A 19937-nucleotide genomic window follows, 5' to 3' on the forward strand; every position below is an offset into this window, starting at 1 on the left:
GTTTTTGTACACCATTGAGTGTTATGTTCAGTGTTTTACTTATCATTTAGAATAGGGCAGAACAAATCAGGACAACCACACTTTGAGAATTGATACAGTGAATAAAATAGCACAAAGGAAGTATAGCAATAAAACAGCTGTATGGAAAAATAATGCATCAAAGAATCCTGTAAGAAATAATTTCATTTCTATTTTTGCCAATTCAGAAAATCATAACTCATCGTTTTGCAACATTTTCTCCAAAAACACGAAGGGATTCCACAATACTTCCCCATTGCACTGCTGTGTATAGTATTCTGGCCTATATTTCATGAAGAAATCTGGCTTTTGGTCCAGGCCCTCTCCTGAGAGCCTCCTCTGAGAGTGCATGTCTATTTCTAGTCCATCTATTTATACATTGCCTGCCTTAATTGAAAGACAAATGAAGTAAAACCTTCCCAGTAATCAGGACAAGAAAACTAAGCTCTCCAATGGATCAACATCCAGTTTTCATTATAAGGCATGAATGAATTCAACTAGTTTTAAAAATAACATTTGATAATTTACAGTTCAATAAAAATGTTATATTCTAAAAAAGATTACGCACCTCAAGAGGTGGATCAGTGCAGTGGAGAAAGAACAAAAAAATGGTGAGAAAACATAATTACATAAAAATAATATGTGGAATAAAAATAGTTCATTAAAGCAATATAAAAAGTCCTAATATTGAAAATAAACTAAAAAAAAATAAAACAAGTAAAATAAAACTGTAAAAAATTAGCTGGGGCCAATGAAGGAGAGGTGCAAGGTATCATTTATTAACATTGGGCACATTATGGAGGGCCCTCACCACAGGGACCCAGCAACAAGACTCTGCTGCTGAAAGAAAATGAAAAGAATAAATCTCTTGAACATAAACATAAACAAACCCAGCTGGTTAAAAGATTAATACACGTCATGGCTCAGGCTGTGTTGTGTTTTCGTCTGTGTCTCTTCCATCCTGTCTGTCCTTGTATAGTTGTGTGTCCGTGCTCCTCAAGAGGGCATTGTCTCTTCAGAGAACCACCTGGCTTCTTTACAAAACTCAACAGTAAATTTCTCATCTGCATCAGCTCAAGAACACCTGATAAACATCTAAAACTCACCAGAGTATTTCACATAATAAGTGGCAGAGTTTGTCTGCTGCTCTGGGACATTTTTTACTGATAACTTTTTGTAGAGTATTTCAGTAACGTCAACACTCTTCTTCTTTCAAGAATTCTCTATCATACCTCTAGAATAACATCTGTGTCAGAAATCTTTAGTTATCAAAACTATTTTACTCACCATTTATCTATTTTTATTGTTAACTTTCCTATAACTTTATTTTATGATTGTATTTCTAAGTATTCAAAACCATAAGAGGTTTAAAAATGATGCTAGTGTCAACACTGACTCTACAGCTGCCATCATATTGTAAATGAAATAAAAGTAAAAATAAAAATTAAATATGATAACACTGTTTGTAAACAACCAAATATGCTTTTTAATCTTTTTTTTTAAACTTCTTTTGTTTTTTTCCTCACAAGGCTTTAGTTCTTCCGACATTAAATAATAAAGTCACTTTTATGGCTGTTTTTTGAGTCTTCACTGAAATTTTGTTGAAAGAAAGTTGTCGTTAATCATGTTGGCAGCAGGTAGGCTATTTGTTAACTGTTATATAATATAAGGTTATAGAATTTTCCCATCATGCAATTTCCATCTCCTGCCTCTAGCAGGATTGTGCACATGTGTAATTCAAACACTCATTTATAGTGTGAAGAAGATTTCAGATGAGAACACATGAACCTGACAGAGACCCAGGAGCAACCCTTGAGATTTAAGAAAGAAAAATAAAAGAACATTTCATTTTTTGTTGTTGCATCATTTGACTAATCAAAGAACATCAGTTTGCGTGAGGGTACATCAGGTTACTTTGTTTTCTTCACGCTTCAACCCAAACACTTCAGCTGTTTGTGTCTAACCCCTACCTCTCTAAATCAGGCCACACGCTGACAGTGTGTTGGAAACACGAGCTGCTGCTGTCAGCTTTGTCTCTCCTGTAAGCTCCAGGGCTGTTTAATAGCACATTTTGATACAGGGAGCATTTGATAAGGTAAGTCGAGATGTAATGAGGACAGATAGCATAAACACACAAACCATCTGCTGTGTCTATCATGTCCCATGGACAACAACAATTTCTTTTAAGCAACATTTTTTTAATTCTTAAGGGGAAAAAGATTATCTGATTAAGTCCAGTCTCCCAGAGGTAAAAGGTCTAGTTTGCCAGATTTACCAGTCCAGCTCTGCTCTCGACCCCAGTTCTTAAGGAAAGTAAAACCCTGTTTCTTATTTGAGACCTCAAGTCCTGTGTGTGACACTGGAGGGAGCTACAGCCGGAGCCTGCCTCTGCGATGATGATGATGATGATGACGCCACATACTGCAGTTCATGAACTGGAGCAGGGACTGAAACAGGTACAGTGGATGATAAGACAATAAAAGTGTGAATGCTGGGGTTTATTTGTTTTTTGCTGAAATCAAAAATGACTGCTTTATGATCAGTCAAGACATAAAAGTCAGGAGAGAAGTGTTATTTATTACAACTAATATTACAGTAATGTGGTTTATCAGAGCATCTTTAGTGAAAAGATTTTATGGGGAGATTTAAAGCATGAGGGATGCTTGCATTTACTTACACATACTCTTCACCAGCATTTAAAACACAATGAAGCCATCAAGTTTTCACCACAAACATTTGTTCTGAGGAGTTTGTTCTCAGGCAAAGAAAACAAAAGTATTTGATCATCTGGTAGATATTTGTTTGTAAATAACTTTAATTTACTGACTATTGAATCTCTTCAACAGATTTACCACTGCTCAGCCAGACGACAACTCTTTTCCTTCTTCAAAAACATTGTTTATATCAATATCTCAAAAAGGACGGTATCAGGTCCACATAACTACCAACTCCACCTTTTCACTTAAAAAGTTCCCCGTTTCTGGCAGTCCTGATTTTATGGCACTTGATTTTCCGTGCATGGAGTAAAAAATGCGTCATCTTCACACATTGTCATTTTTCTCTACTGTAAACAGGGGCGGATTAATGCACAGGCTCACCTTGGCTACAGCATAGGGGCCCCACATGTGCAGGGGCCCTAGGCTACAGGGGCTTGATTTGTATCCAATATAATCCCCACCTGATTCTCTCTCAGCTCTTCAAAACAACAAGAAACATTTATCATTATTTATTCAATTTAATTACTTTGAGTTTTCTATTTTATTAATCATTTTTCAATTAAAGAAAAAAAATATATATATATTTTTTTTATATATTGAATGTTAATTGCCTGGAGCGTGTGCCTGGGGAATAGTATGAACTATAAGTGGGGGGCCCACAAAAAAAAAAAATAGCCTAGGGGCCCATGACTACCGCAATCCTCCTCTGACTGTAAACATATGTAACTTCAGATAGGTGTGACTTAAAATGTGAACAAATGTGATCAAATGTTCATTAAATGTTAAAACTTTTTCCTTTTTAAACTAATGTTTAAGTTTCATATAGGTTTTGCCATGTAGCTAAACATTAACAGGATTTTAGATAACACTGGTTCATTACATGTTGATTGTAACAGTAAAAGACAAAATAATTTACATCCACTTCATGAGGAGAACACAGCAGAAACAGGGGCAGTTTCAGTTTCAGAGTAAAGCTTGCACATTAGAGGGAGGATGCTTTCACAGCAGCTGAATTCATTAACCTAATCTTCTGGGTGGGGGGCATTTCTTCTTTTTTTCTCCTCTCTGGAGGTTTCTAACTGGATGATATGTCTGCTGCAGGCTGTTGCTATAATGCCTGGAGGCTGCTGCAACAGTCTGCTTCAAGTTTTAAATCACCACAGAAGCTCCAGTTTAAAGGAACTTTCTCAAAGATACTGAAAGTTTTCTCTTTTTTTTCATAAAGGAAGTTTTTTGGTTTGGTTTACCTTGGCTCTTTATAGGATAAGGAAAAGTGACACAATACACTTTGGTAACGAGACACTTCAAAGACTTTCACACAAGACATTGACACAAATTAATACCAGACTGTTTACGAGTTGAAATTTTTACACTGGACTTGACATAGCTTGAATCCTTTTTGGGGACTGCCTCTAGTGGTTACTTAAGGAACTACAGAATTGAGTTTTTCCGTATTGACTTTACATTTGAGTCAATGGGTCTGCAGCTTCGGAAAAAAGGACCTTCCCCATTCAAAGAGTATGACATAGTATCTCTATAGACACAAAAAGTCTCATTTGTTTCTCTCTTGTTCAAAACAACAGTCAGTGTCAGTGTTTGCATTTAAAAGGATGAATAATGACAGCTTGTGTTATTACTCTGCTCTCATGTCAGTAAATTTGTCATTGTCAGACGCCCAACAAGCAATATTTATCACTGTAGATATCGACTGAGGGTCACCATTTATTTCTCCAGAGATGAGGAGTCACACTTTGGGCTTCTGATTTTCTTTTTTCAAGGTTTTAATATGTGAAAGTAAACAACAAGAATCATGGTAAATGTACATGAAACAAAGCACACAGGCTCCTACACTACTGAGCCATACTGCTGTATTACACCCGAGATGCAAGAGGAGTGAAAAAGAAATTAACAGACTGAGAAATAAAACAGGGAAAAAAAGCTTTTTAGAGACATGAAATGTTCTTTCCTCTGGAGTGTCACATAAATTGATGTGTGTTAGCGATGACGGCATCAGGTGATCACCACTGGACCAGCTGTCACTCAGCTTTTCTGCTATACTGCTATTTTTGTCTGCAAACGTGTGTTCAGCATTCACTCTGACAAAAGACACAAAGTAACATTTAGTTTTCTTTGTGTCCTGTTACCATTTTAACACAAATACAAAGACTTTATGTTTCAGGAACCATGGAAATTATTTACGAAGCCGTTCAGAGAAAAAATGCACTAATAATAATCAGAACACAGTTTCATTTTACAGATAATATCAACTTTATGACTTACATATTTGTCAGATAGGGAACCAGAAAATAGTTTCAATCTAAAAGATGATACTCTGAAACTGATTAAATGAAATCATCAGATTTTTCCTCTTTCTCCTTTTTTTCCTTCATGAAACCCTAAAAACCGGGCTATGGCTGACCGCGGACCAGCCTACAGTTAGTCTGTGAGACTCCTAGACAGCCAGAGGTTGCACTGCACCGTCACTCATTTCCTACTGTCTGTGTATCCCCTTCTCGCATGTTCATCACAACAAGCTTCATGTCTATTTGTCAGATTTTTGGTTCCCTTGTCTCTCAGTTGAAGCTTTTTGTGCATAAGTGAGACGGGTCCCTTGGGGGGTGCCATTTTCTCCTACCACAAGTACAGACCAGGGTCCACAGTTCCTGTTGAGCTGGAGCAGAGCTAGCAAAGGCTGTCAGCTGGACCCCAAGCTATGACCAGGTGTCACTGAAGGTATTCACTGGCAGAGGAGGGACTGCAGCAGGGGATCTTAACAGAGACAGCTGGCTCTTGGGAGGAGGCCGCTCAGGAGGCTTCATCAGCAGGTCAGGGAGCAGGCACTCAGGCAGGGGTTGTCTCAGCATCCTGGATCAAAATGTGGATATTCCTCAAGCTCTGCAACGCCTGGATCGAGAGGTGAGACCTTTGATATGAGCGAATGTGGAGGTGACACAGGACCAGCACGGCTCCTGCACAGACTGACCTCTGTCTGCAGGTTGTAGCTCTTCAAGAGACCCTTTGACTGTCGTCTGCATGACACTTCCACAGCTGATAGCAAGCTTAAGTCAGACACAACCAGTGACACTGACAAAAAAAACTACCAGAGGAGGGATTTTTAAAAACCTTAGCTGAAGGTATCCAAAAGCATCAAGGATCCTGAAAACATTCTTTAAAATGAAAACTAAAATCTGTTAAAGGTCCCATATTATGCTCATATTCTGCAGTTTAATATGGATCATTGATGTCTTCATGAAATGGTAGTAACATGTCTTGGTCCAAAAAGCCAATAAATCAAGCACAGCAGCATTGTTTCCAAGCTCTCATAGCTCCTCTGTTCAGAACGCTCTGATTTAGTGGGCGTGGCCTTCATATGTAAATGAGCCACCACTGATACCGCCCCGCTCTTCTGGGTCACTGAGAGCGGCGCCACGAGCTCAGAGTGTACAATGTTTAGAAAACAGCGAAGCTCATTTACTGTAACATTACAGGCCAAAACAACCAGCAGCTAAGGTTAGCATCCAGAAGCTAACACAGAGACAGGGGGGACACTGAGGAAAAGCTCTTACATCTGCTCCACAGCACACAGCATTTAAAATACTCACATTTCCAGGGTCTGAGGTTTGTTGGTGGTTGGTAACGCGCCTGAATTCAGGACTAGTCTATTCGCTAGCTCTCTGTTGTACTGTTCAAAGTTAGAAAAGCAGTCAGCCGTGAAGTGACTTGCCCACACACATGCACAGTTTCACTGAGTGTAGCTGGAACATTTCCTTGATAAATGAACTCTAGCCACTTAGTCTTGTCTTCTTCTGAGATGGGAAGCTTGTGCATGGAACTATGTGGCTGTTTACAGCCAAAAACAAAGCAGTGATGGCTCTTCAACTTTGGCAGTATTCTACCCGCTGCTGGAGAGATTTCTCTCCAGCAGCGGGGAGAGAAGTGGGCGGGGAGGGATATCTGCTCCAGTGGACCAGTCAGGTCAGACCTGCTCCTGGTTGGTCCAAAAAAGGGAATCGCTGATGTCGGCAAATACCCAAAATCCAAACGGCTCATTTTAGGTCAGGATTTTACATTCACAAGCACTACGAAGTTCAGGTTTTGTCATTAAATATCACATTTTGTGGGCTGGGAGGAAAGCCAAAGACCCACAAATTTCACCAAAAGACTTAATAAAGTGATTCTTGCATAATATGGGACCTTTAATTTAGCTCCTACAACCCTGTTAAGACATCTGTTTTAAAATTCAAAAATAGAAATCCTGCTTATATGCTCATATGTATGTATGTATATCTTACCCGCTTTAACCCTTTTCCCTTTTCGTAAACAACCAGGTGCTGGGACTTGAACACAATCAATGTTGAATGTTTGGGATGTCACGTGTCAACAACAAGTGTTTTGATTGGTCAGACATGTACTTGTCGCAGGCTAAACTTTGGAAAAATGGACCTCGGTCTGAAAAAATAAAAGCTGCAATGTCCAAATAACGTTTCTGGAGTGAAAGCTTGCATTAAAAAACAGTAGGTTTTAAAAATTAATAAATAACATGAAATATTTGCATGAAAAATACCTTTTTGTTGTGCAAAAGGCTTTTGTATTTCATTTTGATCATAGATCGAATTTGAATGTAAACAAGCAAGAGAAAGATTCCTCAGTCCATTATGACATCACAGGGTTCTCACAGTTATGACATCATAAGGTCTTCATGGTTTTCTATATATGAGCAGCTGTGCAGGCAGTCTCATCATTCTGAACCTTTTATCTGAGACGAGCGCCACTCTCGGACTTTACTCTGCGACTATCACAAAGTCAAAGGAAAGATGCAGCGATCGACTAACAGAGTGAGGATCAATAGGAACGCCTATCAACAGGCCATGGAGGTGGAGAGACTCTGCAGACAAGTGGGTGAGCTCACTGAAAAGCTAGAGTCAGAGAGGTCCCACCGCTGTCAGGTGGAAAACCAACAACTCCTACTCAGTCAGGAGCTGCAGGAGACCAGGGAAAAACTGGTCATACAAAAAGCCCTGAAGGAGATGTTTATCAACAGGGGGAAGGAGACCAAGAGAGAGCTGGAGATGCTCCAAAAGTACAGCTCTCAGGAGACGCTCTCCAGACACAGGATCGCCCTGAAAGTCAGAGACACCACCCGGCAGAAGAAAAAGAAACAGCTTCATGCCGATTATGAGGAGCTGCAGGTGGCTCATTTGGTGGACACTGAAAAGTTCACCACAGAGCTTAAAGAGGGGGCCAACAAAATCACTGCCCTCCAGGAAGAGCTTCAGAGGATGACAGCGTTATACCAGCAACTCAACCTCAGGTATGACACCGACATCCAAGGTGCAAAACTGCAGGTGGAGACCCTCCAACGAGAGCTCCAGCAGCAGAGTCAGGCTCAAGCTGAAAGAGCCTCACAGGACCAGCAGGTCATCCTGGCCCTGAGAGCTGAACAGGATCTCCTTCGCCAAAAGATGAGCCAGGAGGTCTCTGCCCTACAGCTGAGAGCTTTTGAGAAAGAGATGCTGTACCATAAGGAGCTGGAGGAGCTGAAAAATCAGCTTAGTGCTCAAGAAGCCAGCAAAGAGCACAGCCAGGACAACAAAACCGTCCAAGAGAAGTTTATGGCTGAGCTTCAGGAGGAAAAGATCAGGAGCAGACTTCTACAAGAAGAAGTGGAACAGCTGAAAGTCATCAACCAGGAGCTCCACCAGAGACATGACAACCATCTTCAGACTGTGAAACATCAAGCTGAGAGTCAGCAGCAGGAGCTCCAGACTGAGATCAAGTCTCTGAACGACAAGATCACTGACCACCTGATAGAAATCTGGGGTCTGAAGACGGAGGTCAGTCAAGTCAAAGAAAAGATGGCAGAGGAGATCAACGCTCTGACTCAGACCAGCATGGAGAAGGAGAGAGCCCACTTCAGAGAGCTGGAGGAGCTGAGGAGTCAGTATGCTTCACTGCTCTCCCAAAACACCAAGCTCTCCAACCAGCTGCAAGCAGGGAGGGAGGAGAAGACAGAGGAGGAGCAAGTCATGGAGACCAGCACCACTGAAATGGAGGCCACTGCAAGATCTTCAGTGCTTGAGGCGACTCCTGGACCTGAGGAACCAGCTGAGACTGCAGGAGCTGCCGGCCCGCTAGAGACACCAACACCATCGCCTTCAGTCTGGAAACAAACTCGACACTTTCTGGGCTTAAGGAAACCTCAGCGGTGGAAGAAAAAGTAACATCTGTCCTCCCTCCTCTCTCCCCCTGAACTCTCCTAAAGCCCAAACCAAGGGCCAAAGCAAAACAAAACAAAAAACAAAAACAATTAAAAAACAATTAAAACAAACAAAATAAAAAGAATCTCAAAAAGTTAATTTTTTATGGTGCTGTGTATTGTTGTGTAAATCTTTGGAACAACAAACTGTGAGGGCTATCCTATCCAATAGAGGTGTTTTTAAGGAGGGGGGTTTTGTGCTTCCCACTTTAAATGTTGATTTAAAGGTCCCATATTCTGCTCATTTTCTGCAGTTTAATATGGATCATTGATGTCTTCATGAAATGGTAGTAACATGATTTGGTCCAAAAAGCCAATAAATCAAGCACAGCAGCATTGTTTCCAGGCTCTCATAGCCCCTCTGTTCAGAACGGTCTGATTTAGTGGGCGTGGCCTTCATATGTAAATGAGCCACTGCTGATACCGCCCCGCTCTTCTGTGTCACTGAGAGCGACGCCACGAGCTCCGAGTGAACAATGTTTAGAAAACAGCAAAGCTCGTTTACTGTAACATTACAGGCTAAAACAACCAGCAGCTAAAGTTAGCATCCCGAAGCTAACACAGCGACAGGGGGGACACTGAGGAAAAGCTCTTACATCTGCTCCACAGCACACAGCATTTAAAATACTCACATTTCCAGGGTCCGAGGTTTGTTGGCGGATGGTTGGTAATGTGCCTGGATTCAGGACCAGTCTATTCTCAATTTACTGAGTGTAGCTGGTACATTTCCCTCATAAATGAGCTCTAGACACTTAGTCTTGTCTTCTTCCGAGATGGGAAACTTGTGCATGGAACTATGTGGCTGTTTACAGCCAAAAACAAAGCAGTGATGGCTGCTGGAACAGCAGGGGGGAGGGGAGTGGGCAGGGAGGGGGTTCGGGGATATCTGCTCCAGTGGACCAATCAGGTAAGACTTGCTCCTGATTGGTCAAAAAAGGGATTCGCTGACGTCGGCAAATTAAAATCCAAACAGCTCATTGCAGGTCAGGATTTTACATTCACAAGCACTACTAAGTGCAGGTTTTGTCATTAAATATCACATTTTGTGGGCTGGGAGGAAAGCCAAAGACCCACAAATTTCACTAAAAGACTTAATAAAATGATTCTTGCATAATATGGGACCTTTAAACATGAAAAGATTTTGCCTTGCAGAGAAGGAGGATTTCCTATGACCATCAGCCAAACAGACACATTCCTGTTAACCACACCAAACAAACAAATCCTTTTTACTTAACTGTTTAAAAAACCCACTTAGTAAATGTAAATGCTTGTCATTTTTTTCACCTTGGCCTTTCTTCTACTCTTCTCTTTACACTGCACACTCTTCTGCATCCACACTGAAAACTGGGTTATTATTGCATTTTTTACTGCTGCAGGGCACACAGCTTACAAAGCAGAAGAACCAGTTTCAAGGTATCCTGGGACAAACTGTATGACAGACAGTCACACACCCATAATCACTACAAAAGAACGAAATAACATTATTTAAACATGAGGATAAACCAAGTTCAAATCTTTAGTGTTTTATAAACAGAGTGCATCCAAATGTTACAAATGTTTTTACATTATTACGTCATGTTATATAAACTTAAATCAGGACAGACTCTCAGAGAAGGTCAGTGTGGCATAATAAGGACAGTGTGACTGTTCCTGTGACATTTTGAGGCATTTCACTGCTCTATTATTACAACCGTTTTTTGCACAGAATGTCCAAAGTGTGTTCATTATAAGGACAGTTTGCAACCAAATAAAAAAGAAGCAAAAAAAATGAAAACTTCAAAGACAGCGAGCCTCCAGGAGAAGCATGTTACTCACCCTCCACAGAGCCGTCCTGCTCTGGTGAGTTGTGGGAGGACTTGTGTAGGATGTTTTGCACGAGATAAAGAACTGTGCTCTCACAAAACACAGCATAATTTCAGCACACATGACGTACGAAGCTGAAGATGTTTTCTCATCATCTTTCCACCAAGTAACTCTATCCCAGAGTGTGTGTGTGTCTACACTCCAAACCAAGCAGCACACCCTGGTCTTACAGCATGAAGCTGCTCAATGCATCGTACACATTTTTCTTCAACCTGAAGATAAAGTACAGTAAATGCATGCTACCCTTTATAACCTGCATCACATCCTCTGTCTTCTCAGAGGATCTCTCACAAACATTTTAGAGGAGGATGGATTCTCTCAAATCTTCTTTGGTGACAACCAGAATAACCAGCCCCTGTGTGAAGGTGCTCATCCTGCTCATGATGAGCTGTTGAGAGTCCTGCTTTAGCACCACTTCACTGGAGGCCGGGAGGTGCTGTAAAAATATCTCTGTCTCTGTCCGTCCCTCTTTTTGAGAGGGTGTGGTAAGAGTTGGTGTGTGAGAGTCTGTGGAGCTCTGAAGTTTTTTTCTGATATATTTTTTTTTTTGGTGTTGTATGCAAAGGTTAGTCTCACAGTTTATTTGGGATGTGAGTGGTGCTGGTCGGCGTTGTGCAGTGTGTTTGCAGATGTGGAGGAAACGAGGATGGAGTTAAGGGTGGTCGTGTCTTGATGTGCAAAATCTGAAGCCAGGCTGTTTGTAAACAGGGTTGAGACAGTGAATCTGGTCGTCCCAGAACAACACATTAATTTCTGTTCTCTAGCACTGAGTCAAAATAGAGGAGAGCTCAGGTCGGTGTGAGGGAGTAGGTGAGGCTCAGTGACGGGTCAGAATGTTAACATTCAGCTTAAGAAATCAGACTATGAGTTTAGTATGGTGGCCCTGAAGTGCAAAACACGACGGCAAATTAACTTAACACAACAGCAAATGAACTAAACACATTGGCTAATGAACTTCACACAACAGCAAATCAACTAAACACAACAGCAAATTAACTAAACACAACAGCAAATAAATTAAACACAACAGCAAATCAACTAAACACACAGCAAATAAACTAAACACAACGGCAAATTAACTAAACACAACGGCAAATAAACTAAACACAACAGCAAATCGACTAAACACAACAGCAAATTAATGAAGGTTGTTGAAAGTCCACGACCCCGAAAGACACTTCTTGAAGCCTCTTTCCACAGCCACTGCAAAAGTTTGGTGATGGCTCAACCGCCTCCCTTCCACAATTTGGACAGTACATGGTGCACCACTACCCAGTCGTCTCCGAGTTACCGCCGTAAGGTTTGTCCAGAGCCACTTTAGATAGACCTCCACTGAAGTAGAGTTGGGTTGGTGTATTGATGACTGCTTACTGCAGAAGTGCAGCAACAAATTCACATTTTGTTGAAAGACAGTCAGCAGATTCTGCAGATTGAGCAGCACAAACACAAAATGGCACCCCCACAACAATTGTGAATGCACGTGTGTGATGTCAGTGTTTCCACTGAAAACTCTGGCTGCGACGTTTCAGAAAAATTCCACTCTGAAGGTCATTTTCAAAATTTCCATTTTAGATTGGCTAAAACGCTGTTTTCCAGGTCAGTCAGACCGAGAACAGACTAAGCATAGCTTCATTGGCCCCCTTAGATACTACTATTGCAATCAGACTATGAGTGAATTTGGCAAGACTCGGCATGTTTCGATACGCCTCAGCGTTCAGCATGAGCAGATGTCACTCAGAAGAGGAGGTAGATGGATGTCCCTGATAAATGGGCCTGCTGCGCTCCAACACAGCAAACAAACACCATGTAATCAACACACATAAAATACAAAAATACAAAACATTATGACCTACAGCCTCATCAGCCTCATCTGTCTTCGCCATCATCATCCGAGCGTAGTTTCCTCTTTATGTGAACCACAGCTAGTTTGATAAGAATGCAGCTTTACTAATCAAAAAAGGACACAGAGCTGCCTGTCAAAACATAGTGAGATGTTCTCAGCCAGAAGTCTGATTCTTTTATCTGCATGTATGTATATACGCAGACAAGACTGTTATACTGTGACTTTACGATCGAGCTATGACCTTAGTCAGACCACTGAGTACATGTAAACACACTGGGCTCTAATTTCGTAGACCAGGCACAAGCACAGGTACACCTGCCCTGCGCCGTCCTTCGCAGCGCGAACAGGGCGTGACCAGCGCACTTTGCAAGTTTCCTGCAGTGCCAAGAGAGGCGCAGTCGAGGCGCAAAGGAGCGCAGAGCTGCGCGTCCACACGTCCCTCCGCGCAAATGTCATCGCCAAATAGCAGAACCTTTGGTGATATATTGTATACTCTCCCGGTGGCTCCGCCTCATCCTCCTTACAAAAATGTACTCCATCTTTTTAGATCATGTTAAAAACAAAGACTAAAACAGAGAAATATGGGAAATCACAGGTAAATCCTGAGTGACATACATTTATTTTGTCTCTTTTTACTTTGTCTTTTCTCTCCCTCTTTTCTTTGAATTAAATGAATTGAAATGAGAGAACCAGATATATACTCAGTATCAGATGTTAAGGCTGTTTATTGTTTAATCGTAAGATGTGCATCAAACCTCCAGCTGCCGTCAGGTTAACTTTCCATTATGACAAACAGCTTTAATCTGACATCAGATGTGACTGGAAAATTAATATAGATACAAATGTATATGCTGGCTTAGACAGTTACATTAAATAGTGATTGCTGTGATTGTTTACTGCATTAAAATGTGCCTGACACTCTGGAAACCTGCCTCTGAGGCTTTGATGACATGTGCGCACATGTGCGCCTGTCACCAAATTACAGCTGCGTGGGGTGCGCTCCGCTTTGCGCCGAGGATAGACCAGGTTGGAGCTGGCGAGCTTTCAGCGCACTTTTTTGGCACAAAATTGTCACTGCACCAACATGAATCTGCTGACACCTCCCCCTGGCGCGCCGTCACACCCATCTCTGTGCAGACGGTCTACCAAATTGGCAAATTGGCAGCACACGGTGGTGCGCCGCACGAAATTAGCACTGCGCAGGGTGCACCAGGCTTGCGCCCCCTGCGCTGCGCCACGAAATTAGAGCCCACTGAGTGAGACTGAGGGGATCACTGACACGAGTGACCTGTGAGGACATTCGGTGCAGAAGGCTTGGAGAAGTGGAGGAGTTCAGCAGAAGTGTTACTAACTGTGTAACTAACCAAAAATAAAGAAGTTGAAGTGGGTTGGGATTCTTTGTAGCCTTTCTTTTGCATCACTTTACCGAAGCTCCTGAAGTGATTTGAACCCTTTGGGGAACAAAAACAGCCCCTTTCATTTCTCCCCATTCAATCAAACGACTATCTCCAGGTTGTAAAGTCCCTCTGCTCAGAGAGAAAGGTTTATATCATCCTAAATTGAAGGAATGGAGCATTACATGTTTAGTCTGAGGGAAGATGAATATGACTATGTTCTCTTTGTGGTTATGTAACCTCAAAACACATGAAATATCTTTACAGTAAAAGTGAGGGGCACATGATTGGAGCCAGTCCATGCAGAGGTGACACTAAGGGCCTCAGTACAGGTGAGAGTCAGACAGGTAAACAGGCAAAGAGTGGTGAGTATGGGATTCAGAAAGTGTACAGTAGGAAATAAAGCCAGTGTGATACTGAGCAGGAGGCAAAGTGAGGGGCCGTGCCGAGACCGCAGAGGAAGAGATGGAGGAGGATGAGGGGTTTTTTTTTTTTCAGTTCTCTGATTCTTAAAAGAAAAATCAACATTTGTGGAAATGTTTCACAAGAACAACAAAGACAACAAAGTAAAAACAGTGAGCAGACAAAATGGCTCAGATGTGGGATCAGAGGTCAGCGAAGATGAAGAAGACTATTCTCATCTTACAGACAGTGAGACATCTGACTGTAGACGCTAACAAAGACAGAGAAATGAAAGAAAGCTCAGTGATGAAAATATCAAAATGTACCCATAAAAAAACAAATCATGTGGGTTGTAAAAATAGAAAACAACTCCCCCCATTTAAAAGTTTTCTTTGAGTCACCCAACGATCTGATTGGAAATAAAAGAATAGGATGATTCACTGACAGAGAAACTTCCAGTCTGAAGAAACGTGTTTCCAAGTTAGTGTGACACATGTTCAGGAAAAGGACCACGCCTTGTAAACCCAAACAATCACCTGCAGTTTATTACTTCCTCCTGTGACTCACCTCAAGCCTGAAGACCACCATCACAGGTTTCACGATATTTGGCAGCAGAGGTGTAAAAGTTGTCCTTCTTAGCTGGTCGTGTTAAAAAACAGCTGACAAGACTCCACACAGGCAAAGCTTCAGGCCCTCTGTGGAGTACTTCATCATCTCTTTGGCCATAGCCTGAGTCTACAAAAGGTTCCTGTGCCTTAGGACACGTCAGACTACAACAGACTACAACCAGTCCCTCACCAGACAAACTTTAGATCTGAACCCATATGAGAATTCAGGCTGATTTTTAACAGGACAATCCTTGAATCACACATATGTAACTTCGGGGGCAACGATTCATTAGACACAAGATCTCACAGAAGCTCATGAGACCAAGCCTGACTTCAGATAATAAATAAACACAGTGGACGATTTACGTCAGAAAAGCCAGATGTCCTGCCATGCGTTTTACCATGCAGCAACAAAAATGAAGAGAGGAATCTGGCTAAATACCGCCACAAGCTGCTCTTCTTTTCTTGTTTTGCACTTCTCCCTGAGTACAGTTCTGTTTATGTTCTCTGCCGTGGCTGTGAGCTGTAACATCTGGTTGATCACACTTCACTACATAGACAGTATGCAATTCGCTAGTCTACCTCATTTACCACAACCCACAGCACTAAAGTTGTCATCTTTTTTTCTGTTTACACAGGTCTGAGCCCTCAGGATCAGATATACAAGCCTTCTATTTTTGCTGGATGTCAGCGCAACAAAGTATTGATTGATTTAAGTGCGACAGGAAGTGGTGCACTGAAGCCACATAAAGACATCCAGCGACTTTCAAAATAACATGAACAGTTTCAAGACCGGGTTGTATTTAACTTGACTACAACAACAAACTAACATAATGAGTGGAGCCAGGCCAGGAATCAATAGGTTTTTTTATTTGAAAAAAAAAAAAAAAGATTTTGTTTTTCCTAAATCAACCCCTTATAATGGTGCCCACCTCTACCAACTTTATCTACAAAGCACTTTAAAACACTTACAGCAGTAAACAAAGTACAAGTTAAAGTAAGTAAAATAACAGAAAAAAAAATAAAGACAGACACATATAAAAGAAAACCTATCAAAAATAAATAAAAACAAATAAGATCAGACAAAGAAACTAAGTCTCACTGAGGTCTCAAAGCCAAGGGTTAATGTGTTTTTTAAAAAGTGGACAGTGAGGGGGAGGCTCAGAGAGGTAAGGTTGGACAAGACTGTTTAAACATTTAAAAACGAACATATGAATTTTAAAATCAACTCTAAAAGTCACAGGCAGCCAGTGAAGTGAAGCCAGTACGGGACTGATGTGCTTTCTTTTATGAGTTTTACCAGCTAAAAGCCGTGCAGCAGCGTTTTGAACCAGCTGCAGACACAAGAGCAGGGACTGACTCACTCAAGCATAAATCATGATGCAGTCATGCAGGCAGCACTGTTTCAAAGTGCTGCCTGGATAGATAAAAATTGACTTTTGCCAATTGTCTTAAGTGATAAAAACAAGATTTGACAACTGTTTTAATTTGGCTGTCCAACTTAAAACCCAGATTGGCAACAGTTGTTTTGTCTGTCCAAGATCAGCAGAGGTGAACTAACAGGGGCCAAACAACATATCCTCAGTTTTCTGTTCATTACAGTTTAAAAAGTTCAGGACCAACCAACATTTAATGTCTTCAAGACAATTAAGGAGGTGTTTTATTGAAAAGCTATCTTTTGTTTTTAAAGGCACATATGTCTGATAGTTTTTAGCATAGCAATGGAAAGCTAATTCATGCTTTCTTAGTATAGACCCCAGAGGCAGAATATACAAGGTAAAAGCAACGGCCCCAAGACTGAGCCCTGTGGGACCCCACATGACAGAGGAGCAAAGGATGACCCTGAGCCTGAAGTGTTCACACAGGAGAACCTGTCAGTCAGTCAGATAGGATTTAAACCAATCCAGTGCTGCCTCACATATGCCCACTTGGTTTTTTAACCGAGATATGAAAATTGTAATCACTGAGACTGAAATCGCCAACATCCTCAGTTTATCTGATCATGTGATTCTACACCTTTCATATGATTGGCCTTTATCAAGAGTGTGACTTAGGTCGTCTTATTTTGCTGAAGTCAAAAGGCAGTGTGAGAAAGCCATTTGTCCAAGCCTTACAAGTTGGTGGCTGCTTCTGGGGTGAGGAAAATAGACGTGATTCAAGGCTTATCCCCTATTTGTGAATGCCATGACCTTTCCCAAAAGTCATAGGGAGTCAAAAGTAGACCACACTATGGCAAACAGTTAACAATAGTAATATATATTAATTAGCCAAATTAATGACAAATTAATTCCTGAAAATGGAACAGATTAAGTAAAGCATGGAATGTGGGTGTCAGTATAATCAGTACTATGTGTTAACCCTAAGTGATGGGGTGGTTTGAAAGTTACAAAAAAACAACACCTAAAGACAACATAACCAAACCAAACAGAGTGTTTGGAGGGAGAAACAGGAAACCAAACAGCACAAGTTAGCGTGTTTGTTGTGCTTTATTGTTGACAGAATTGAAGGTGTTAAAATGCCTAAGTTATGGGGGCATGTTCAAATCTTTACTCAAGTCTTTTTTTCCCATGTTACATAATTGGCAGACATTATTATTTGTATGTCAGTATTGATCTGTCGTCACACATCACAACGTTGTGGGGTAGTAGTAGTAGTAGTAGTAGTTTTGTGTGCTCACTCACACATGACCTCAGCATGACTGACAACATCTAAAGTTAAGTTTACTCATAATTTGTCTCCTTTCCCCCCCACAGTCTATGAGCTGTGACAGCTGTGACTGAGGTGTTTGGGTGGAGGCTGCTGGTGGTTTGTGCTCAATTTGAGCAATGAGAGCTCCTCCTGATTAATATTTACAGCCTGGCTACACGAGGAGACGGTTTATCCTAAATGAATTGAACACTCCTCTCGCAGTGTCACTCCAGATGCTGTTGTGTTTTTAGGGGAGGATTTTAACTGCACTGAAGATGACTCTGTCGACTGAAATCACTTTGAACCTCATCCAGCTTCTTAACGCCTGTTGAAACAAATTAATGAGGCTCATGAGCTGCTGGATGTTTGGAGGCTATCTCACTGCACAGACAGCCAGTGCACCATGTCTCCAAACAGGGACGATTTTATATCTTCAGCCACACAAGATCATTTCTTTAAAACTTTTCTGAACGTCATGTAACTGTTGAAGTTATGATACTTCAAACACAAAATGCATTTGACTTTGAATTTAAGCTTCATTTATATTCTAAATCACATGCACAGAAATTAATTTGGCTTTATAGAAGTAAGGGTGATTTTGTTTAGCAGTCACATTTTGATTGTTAAAGGTCCCATATTCTGCTCCTTTTCTGCAGTTAAATATGGATCATTGATGTCTTCATGAAATGGTAGTAACATTTTTTGGTCCAAAAAGCCAATAAATCAAGCACAGCAGCATTGTTTCCAGGCTCTCATAGCCCCTCTGTTCAGAACGGTCTGATTTAGTGGGCGTGGCCTTCATATGTAAATGAGCCACCGCTGATACCGCCCCGCTCTTCTATGTCACTGAGAGCAGCGCCACGAGCTCTAAGTGCACAATGTTTAGAAAACAGCGAAGCTTGTTTATCGTAACATTACAGGCTAAAACAACAGGCTAACCACAGCTAAAGTTAGCATCCTGAAGCTAACACAGAGACAGGGGGGACACTGAGGAAAAGCTCTTACATCTGCTCCACAGCACACAGCATTTAAAATACTCACATTTCCAGGGTCTGAGGTTTGTTGGTGGATGGTTGGTAATGTGCCTGAATTCAGGACTAGTCTATTCGCTAGCCCTCTGTTGGACTGTCCAAAGTTGGAAAAGCAGTCGGCCGTGAAGTGACTAGCACACACATGCACAATTTTACTGAGTGTAGCTGGCACATTTCCTTGATAAATGAACTCTAGCCAGTTAGTCTTGTCTTCTTCTGAGATGGGGAGCTTGAGCATGGAACTATGTGGCTGTTTACAGCCAAAAACAAAGCAGTGATGGCAGTGGTGGCTGCTGGAGCAGCAGGGGGGAGGGGAGTGGACGGGAGGGGGTTCGGGGTATCTGCTCCGGTGTACCAATCAGGTCAGACTTGCTCCTGATTGGTGAAAAAAGGGAATCGCTAAAGTCGGCAAATCACCCAAATTCAAACAGTTGGTTTCAGGTCAGGATTTTACATCTACAAGCACTACTAAGTACAGGTTTTGTCATTAAAGGGGACATATCACGCTTGTTTCTCCTTTTCACTATGCCAGACTAGGATGCCTAAAGCATTTCTGCCCTCAGTACAAGTTTTGTTGGGGTTTTAGTTTTTTTTTATGAAAACATCTCAGGGCTACATGTCGTATATATCAGTCTTTCTGATTGTGGTATTGTGGGAAGGCTGAAAATCAGGAGTTTCTGTCAGCCGTACACTCTCAATGTTACACAAGTCATTACCAGATCTGTGACGGCTCTAGAGGCTGCTATTGTGGAGCTTCAGTCTCTGATGGATTCAACAGGAAATCAAGGACACGCCTCGACCCCCACACTGACTTTCCCCACAGCGATGAATGAACCTCAGCCCACATCTCTGGAGGATCTCCATGGACAAATATGTATTCTGTTCCCCTCGTATTTGCTAATGGGATATTTTTCACACACTCTTTTATAAAATCGTTGCAGTGAACACAATTCTCAAGAGCGTTTTACACGAGGATTTTTCAAACTTGAAAAAATGATTTTACAAAAGCCAAGAGACTCAGTGGGGAAGGTTAAAAAAGGAGAAGTTTAGATGGGTGGGGTTGGCAGCAGAAACTGAACAGTGAGGATTGAGGATGAGGGTGTCACCAGGAGAGGAA

The sequence above is a fragment of the Halichoeres trimaculatus genome, unplaced genomic scaffold, assembly GCF_033239565.1.
Source record: "Halichoeres trimaculatus isolate MK-OKI-2021-1 unplaced genomic scaffold, fHalTri1.1 fHalTri1_scaffold_7, whole genome shotgun sequence".
Lineage (NCBI taxonomy): Eukaryota > Metazoa > Chordata > Actinopteri > Labriformes > Labridae > Halichoeres > Halichoeres trimaculatus.